This window comes from Coffea eugenioides, chromosome 5 (genome assembly GCF_003713205.1).
Source record: "Coffea eugenioides isolate CCC68of chromosome 5, Ceug_1.0, whole genome shotgun sequence".
NCBI lineage: Eukaryota > Viridiplantae > Streptophyta > Magnoliopsida > Gentianales > Rubiaceae > Coffea > Coffea eugenioides.
In genome coordinates this window covers 47,951,976-47,960,845 of record NC_040039.1, presented here as the reverse complement: position 1 = coordinate 47,960,845, position 8,870 = coordinate 47,951,976, and positions in this window count along the sequence as shown.

The window sequence follows — 8,870 nt, the reverse complement described above, 5'->3', positions numbered from 1 at the left end:
AAAAGTTTGACAAGGTTTATATTTTTTGGTCCCTTATGTTTTAAATAATTATATTTCAAATGAAATAAAATGTGAGTTAGATTGAATGCATAAAAAATGTGGTCTAAATCTCATTAAAATCCTTAAAAGTAATCCACATTATCAAAACATATTAGCCTAAAGAGCATCTTTTCATTAAATTAATTACAAACAAATGATAACACATAAATCATATATAAAAGGATATTTAGTGAAAAAAAGAAAATTTTAATTTGAGTATATAGTAACTTTAGTTGTAAATAGTATGGGGACAAATCGTTATACGACTTGTGGATATGAATTTCAATCGGTTATGATCAGGTATTATGATTATAATAATAAATAAAGGTGATTACCAAAATAAAGGACTCACAAAATTTTCAAAATCTTTATTTCAATTGAAACTTAATTGACAATTAGTTCAAATGCCAAAAAAAGAAAAAAGAAAATATTATTCAATCAACTCAATGACATATATTTGTTTATATTATAATAGAATATTTAATTAACTATTTTAATTTATCAAATATAAGTATTGGGCATTAGATGATGAACAAATTTTTAAGATAATTTTTATTATAATTTTAAAATATATTACATTTTTCATCCATGTATAACCCGCTTTCTCTAGTGATGTCCGGATATCCTTCTTTGTGCATTTCCACATAGTACAATTGGCCTCTTGCATTGCTTCTGCCTATTATGCGCAGAAAAGTGAACTTTCCACCGTAGACGTAATCTATGTTCATTCTCATATCCGCTTTAATTCCGTGGCTTGTTGAATTCAGAAATGCAGGTCTTCTTTTGCCCCATTTGTTTTTCATGTTCATTGAAGCGTATCATTCTACTTGAACAGCCCGGCACGTTCAATGTTTGGAATTTTTTTAAAAAAAATTGGCTCGGCAGTCAGTTTTTTGCAGAAGGCTGCAGTCAACCCGGAAGCAGTGTCAGAGGTCAAGAAAAAAATTTTGATCTTTTTGGGTGCCGGGACTGACACTGCCCGGTACCCATAGTTTTGTAGTTGGCCTCTGTCAGAACGATAAACGTGCGACTTTTCTTTTTTTGATCCATATTCTAAGTAATTAGCTCTTATTTTTCATCCATGTTTGAATTTGAAAACTTATCACTGGCGATAAAATAACTTGTTAGAAAACTCTCAATTACTATTTGGTAATGAAAAGGTAGATTTTCTAACAATTACGGCAATTTGAGAATTTTTTTTCACGTTACTTTGCTGAAAATGAAAATTATGTGGATTGTCATTTTTCATACAAAATTTTTTACATTTTTTAAAACATATTTCTCTATCATTCTATTACCTAACATACATCAAATTATTATAGTACATTTTTTTTATAATAAAACTTAAGATAATCGCAATTCAAATGGGCTCTAAGTAGCCTTCCAACATTGAGAAAAACCAGCTCATACCCTACTAATTTGGGCTTTGGAGTTTAAGAATCTAGTCTCGACCGTTGTATTAACGAAATTGCGACTCTTAATAGGTGGAGAAGCCGAAAGGTGATAAATTTGAACTTTTGTCCCCACGGTAATTACGGTGGATGGCTATAAGTTTTCTGGTGTGTGTATATATATATATATATATATATTTGGTCAACAGAGTATGTAACTCATAATGAGTGCTTGACTCTGAAAAGAAAATTAAGAAGGGTTTGTGAAGTGTCTGGGACAGCTGTTAAGAGAGGTCTCCAAGTATTAATTTCTTATAGGAGAGAAGTTAATTCGGAAAAAATGCCTAAATATAAATATGCAATAGTTGTGAAAAAATATATATATTCATATAATGAGTGCACCTAGAGATGACAAAATGGCGGAATGTGCTTTTGGGTATGAGATGGAAACTAAGCAATAAGGACACAAGTCCAACCCTACCCCTATGTATTTTGATACTTCTTTGGATGAGATCACTTTGAAATGGATTTAACTTGATTTCATACATTATCTAAATCCATTTCATGTGCTCATTTATTTATTTATTTTAGTGTTCTTTTTTGTTTAATTCTTCTTTAGGCTTCATTTGAATCAGGGAATTTGATGGAGGAATTGAACACTACCCAATGACAGGTTGTCGAAACCTGTGCAATAATAAAACCTGCTCAAACTAAAATTAATTTCTGTAGATAGTGGTAAGCAGGGTCGAATCCACAGGGATTGGGAGTAATTGTTTCTTTTTAAATTCACAGTAACAAAGGGGGTGTTTTTATCTCAGGGGTAACAATTTAAGCAATCCAACTAAAAGTAAAATAATAAAAATAAAATAGCCAACTAGAAATTAAATAACAATTTACTAAAATCAGAGGATCTAGCCAAGGAATAACTTCAGCAATGGTTCACCTAGTTGATCATTGAAGCAAAGGCAATTCCAACTATTCATCAATAAATAGGTTATAACTACCAAACAAGCGATGGCAGTCAACCCCTCCTTACTGTGTCGGTGATCAAGGTACGCCCGTTAATCACTGCTCTAATTGAGAAATAATCCTAGGTACGCCCATAGAATTTAATTCCCCAATTACCTTACGTATTAGAGGAGCCCTATTCTAACCAAATAACACACTACCAGGGTTATTTTAGATTAGCCCGCGTACCCCCCTGACACGAATCCAATCATGCCAGTTATCACTATTTTGAGACAATTAAACAATTACGGATTTAACGTCCCAATTGACAATAGATTATCGAATTAACTAATTATCCGGACCCAAGACAATCAATTAATTAAACAATCATGAGCACTGTAACCAGGGAATATGCGAATACCAATAAATAAAGGAAAAAGATTAAATTAAATCGATCTCACAATTTTCAGGCAATCCAGAGCCTTCGTTGCTCCTTGACTAGAATTGGAAAATTAGTTCATAATTGCTGAACTAAATCCACGGGAAATTGAAAAGGGAACAGCGGCCATTGTCCGTTGAAATTCTGGAGAATCCAACTCGTCCGAATGTGAATAAATAGAAAAGCTACGAAAGGCAATTCATAGTTTCACTTCGTCTCACGCACAAAGGAAAAGAAACCAGCATTTAGAGAGGAAAAGTCAAAGCCAGCAATGGCTAAGCTCCTGACATTCGTAAGTCCCAAAAGCAAAAGGTAAAACTTCAAGGAAAAGTCAACAATTTGTGCTAAGCTAAAGACGAAAAACTAAGCATGAAGCCGGCTGCCTCATCCACTGTCTCCCAGGGAAAAGTGAAGATCTGATGCTCAAGAACTGCTCTCCTTGCGCGGCGGCCCCCTTCCGGAGAGGAAGAAGAAGCCTCTCACTTCAGCCCTTCGTTCCTCCTTTTAATGCTGCGCTCTGCGAATTACCAAAAAGACTTGTATCTCCTTGTTCCAAAAATGCCCTGGATGCCTGCTACTTGAACTCTTTCCTGATAACTGTCAAATCGGCACTTATTATGGTATTTTCGTTCTACTCCCTGAAATATATGTAAAATACTAAAAGTGAGTAGAATCTAATAATTAATTCACATTGGGTTAAGTAATAGGGAAAATTAATAATAAAATAAATGATAAAATTGCAACCTATCACCCAAATTGCTCTTGTTGTTTATACTATTTAAGAAATATTATAATTTGTAATTCATAAATTATTAAAATACATTTTAAACACTATAATAATTGATAATTTGCATATTCAAATATCTTATAAATAATATAAACAATTAGAGGAATTTGAAAAGACTTCAAATATTTTGTTAAATCTCTCAATTCAAATGCAACCTTGCTATTTTTCATATATAACTTTTAACATTTTTTATTTATTAAATTTCTTTGGTCTTATTGTAAATTTATATTTTCATGAATTCTCTTTTTCCTCATTTCTTCTTTTACTTGTTTTGTGTGTGTGTATATATACATATATATTATATTTGATTTCCAATGTTGCTAAATTTTTAGTTGAGGAAACACATGTACTATGAAAATGCAAAAAGACTTGTACTTATTATTACTACTAGGAGTAAAAGCCCACGCAACGCGTGGGAGTTTAGTACTTATAATTAAAGATGATTAATAATTATTATTTGGTATTTTGTAGTATAAGAATTGAAGTATGACAATTTTAATATATGATATTAAATAGAAAAATCATAACTTATATATTGAGTTAAAAAATATACTAATATGCAATGAAACAAAATTATAAGATACAATCAACTATTTTGCATCTAACCTAATAAAATAAAAGATCTATTTATATCTGCTCATGCACTTTATGGATATTAAAATCTATTGTTTATTTTGAATTTGATCTTAATATAGGGGCAATCCACCACATTATCTTGTCATATAAGTGAGATTTGAACAATTAGCATATTTGAAGAAAATCATTGCTAGTGGAATTTCAGTTCTTGCAAGCCAAATTCTTCAATTTATATTGATTTCAAGGACATATCATCATGAAATCTCCACATTCACCAATCCATCAATTATGATTTATTGTATGATTTAGAAGATATAGTAAAGCATCTCCTTCTGGATAGGGATTACAATCATTAAACATCAGTTTTTGATCTAGTTGCAAAGATATACAACAACTCAAATGCTAATTTAGAGGAATAACCACGTCAAATAAAGTACTAAAACATCTTAGACCACTCAATTTAAGAAAACAATTAAAAGTAATGAAGTACATACTTTAGATCTGCAGCCAAATAGTTTTAAGTAGATAGTTAAACCTATTGGCAAATCAAATGAAGTGAAAAATTTGCCTAAATGGAATCATCAATAAAATAACAAACAATTTGAAAATTATCATAACTAATAATTAAAACAACAAAAGTAGATGCAATCTGCATATGGACAAATTTATAATGATAAACTTACTTTAAACCACAAATAATAATTAACAAATGCGATCTCCTCCCTATCATGCCTATCTAATATGGACAATTGAATTAAAATACTAAAAAATTATCACACATACAACCTTCAAGATTACAGATTTCTTACAACCAAAAAGTAGATTGGTTAAAGAAAACATACCTATTGAGATTTTTTACAACAAAAAAGTAGATTGGCTAAAGAAAATATACTTATTGAGAAAGGTGTCGCAAAATGGGGAAGAGGAGTAGCTAATATAGCAATATCCAAATTTAATAGGCTACATGATTGTGGTGGAAGAAAGTTGTAAGTAAATGAAATGAATATGAACAGATGGGGGTAACGGCCAAGAAAGCAAACTTCTCTACTAATTGGCATTAATTGTGTCTTAATATCTATATATCATATGTTTGCAGATAACTGATGAGAAATGCTTTGAAAATTAAGAGACTTGGATGTTAATACAATTAAATGATTAGAAGGGCTTTTATGTTATTTCACTAAAACACGAGCTGAATTTAGTTATACCCAATGTTCAATCGGATATCTGTCACCCCTAGTTTTAAATGTCTAAAATGACATCTAAGTAATTACAACAAAACTAAATTAGCTATAGTGACTTGTATTCAATACTCCAATTGCACTTCAAACTCTTACATTCCCAAAATAGCCCTACCCTTACGGTTGAAATCCAAAGAACATCTTTACCCTAAACTCATTCTTATATAGTATAAGGATAATGATACACATTATCAGATTTCTTTTTTTTTTTCAGTATTATGACACAAAAGTACTGGTACTTAATGAAAATTGCACTGCGTATTCTTCTTTTATTAGGCCCGTATTTTTGGTTTGCAAATTGTTCACATAGAAGTTTTTTGGACACTAATTAAATTTATGATGAGATATTTGGGTCCTAATAAGTACCTAAGTATTTCTCAAGAATTCCTATAATTCATGGATGTAAATAGCATTAATCCCATGTCAAGCCCAACCTCAAAATTAATAAACGCATCTCGCTCAAAGTCTCTGTGGACATAGATAGCCCATTGGGATATGGGACATATTACCATGTCTACGTGCACCAGAACACCATTGAAAAAAATATAATTAACAAACTAGTTTCTTCTAATCATGCACTACATTTGGCAAGTCCACTTTATCTATTTTTTTTTCCTCATTCAATACCAAATTGCCAAGTAGTATCCACTTTCAAATTGGTCCATGTAAATGCATAAAGCATAAAATAATCCACTTCTATTAAAACAATATATTTTACAAGCAATCACAATTTAAAAAGATGCAAGTTGTAGTTTGTTTAGACAACTCACCAACCTGAGCTATACTATAATTTTTGTGCAACAGTAATATTAATACCCAATTTGCTTTGCTCTATGACGGACTCAAATACTTGGAAGAAGTGCCATTAGCTCTTTGTTTAATTTCTATGGAAAAGAGAGTTTGGTTATAACTTATAAGCCACAAACAAAATTAATTATGGGAAGTGTCAATTACGGGTTCTTCATTTTGCGGGAGTATAAGCATGAGATTTGTACTACGACCATTTGAGATTTCGAAAAATTATTTCAACTATACCACGGTGGACCGGACACAAAAGAAAATCAGGAGGACCACGTTGACCAATTGTGTAATTTATGAAACGTTGGGGGTGTGCGTTGAACCTGACAGCCTATTTCCCGGCCGCAAACATTTGGAAGTAGGGACCACCCACCTCCCTGGCTGACGGCTGGGTGCACCGCGCACCTCCTCTACATTGAACCTGTTAAGAATATTCCTTTTTATCGAACCATTTGAATATGGCCTTACATGCTATTACCTTTTTAACAATTTTTTTTTTATAGCGGATGTGACATTTAAGAAGTTAAAACCAAGGAACTTCGGTTTAGTGGGTAAGTTTGAAATTTGGAAATCTAAAGTTGTGTTTGGATTGCATTTTCTATTTTTTGTAGAAAAATCACAGATTTTGGATTCAAACAACAATGTGTTTATCACTCCATTCACTTCATAAGTTTCCATGTAAATCCTAGACAAGTAATTATGGCATAGAAAAAATTTCAATATCAAGATAATGATTCTTTGTCTTCTTTGATTGTAATTTGCCAACTCGTCAAATTACTTCTTAGAAGTTTAATGCAATATTAGTTTGTTTTGATAGAAAATTATTTGAAAATTAATTTAAAATAATATTATAAAACAAGTTCTTTATAATTTCTTTTTATAGTAACTCTCTAAAAGTATTTTAAAAATTTTAAAATATACATTCCAAAATATCAAAAAACATTAAAAGTTTTTTTTCTCTTTCCTTTATTCTTCTTCATTATCCTCCCCTGCCTCAGGCCATCACCGTCATCCCAAATTCCATTGGCATCGTCGGTCGGTGCCACCACCATCGACGTGGTTAGGTGGTTGCCGGCGATGGTGGTGGCCAACGGTGGATGGGGGGCATTAGGGGTGTGAGAAGAAAGGAGAAGAGAGGGGATACGAGAAAAAAGGAAAGAAAATAAAAAAAAAATTCCCAAAGCCTAAAATACTGAAAAAATAATCATTGAAACAAAAAGAAGCACCATGTATTGGCGAAAAATTGTAATCAGTATATGGTAAGTTACTGTATGCAAATAATTTAAAACCATTAGATATGATAAGGTTTTGATAAAACAATGAGCTTCCTCCACTGTGTGCTAAAATGTTATCATACCTAGATACACCAGCTGGTCCAATTGAGGATAAGATATCAACATTCTTCAGAATATATAAATTTTTTAAGAATATCCATATTTAAAGCAACATATACTACAAGAACATGCTGAACATTGCCGTAAATTTTCTCCATTATTTAATTGTCTTTTCTAAAGATTTGAGTAATTTTATCTGAAATTTAATTAGTTTGTCCAGCCAAACAAAATGAACAAGAAATTATTCAATTTGTTTAACTTTTTTTTTTTTTTTTTTGTATATACTCGTCTAGTTGGATTCAATTATTGTCTTCCATTAAAATCCTGGAAATAGATAATGAAGTATACCTATGCCAGTTGAAGCAACACTACTTGTTATGTTTGTAGGTAAGTTTAAACAACGCTAATATGCCAATAAACACGTTTGGGATGCAAGAAGTAAGGTAGAACATTGGGTATACAAGAGTCGCAAGTTAATTACAAAGTAGATGATTTATAGGTAGATTGAGGGTTGAATTTCACATATTATAGCCTATTATTATTTTTTCAATTCATGACAACCAATTATTTTAGTTCAGGTGTACTATGCTGATCAATAGATTATTTTACGAAACACTCACCTTTGTTTACATTATAGTGCCCAATAAATAAATAAATAAATAAGAAAAACAAAACTGCAATTAGATAAAACACGTACCTTTCTTCAAAAAAAAAAAAAAGTACACAGAAAATACAACAAAGTACAAAATATATCCCCTAGTGCGAATTTATTTTTTTGGGTATGATCGGGAAATTTCATAAATTTTGCATATTTCTACTGCAATTGTTTATCAAAGAATAGCACGGACGAGTTTGTCAACTAATCAGTGTTTGGATGTTCAAAAATTAAAACCCAAATTAGAACAATAGTTTCTTTTCTTTTTCCTTTTTTTCATACCACTAGTGTTTGCATTAGCCATTATTTGAAAAGTAAAAATTATTTAATTGCATCATGTGCACTTTTTCAAATAATTTATTTAATTTTTTTTGTTGATCTTATATATATCAGTGTACAAAAAAGATCTATAATAATAATTTTTAAAAATTTTCCAAATAATTCTCTATCCTTACACAAAGTGTACCGTGTTTGGACAGAGATTATTAAAAAGGTTTAGATAGAGGTTATTTAGAATCTTTTATTTAAAAATTACTATTTACATTTTTTTTGTGATACAATAAGCATGAAATAAAAAGATAATTAAAAATATAAAAAAATTGTTTAAAAATATATTCATGTTGCAAATAAAATAATATCTGAAATAATTATTGTACACAACC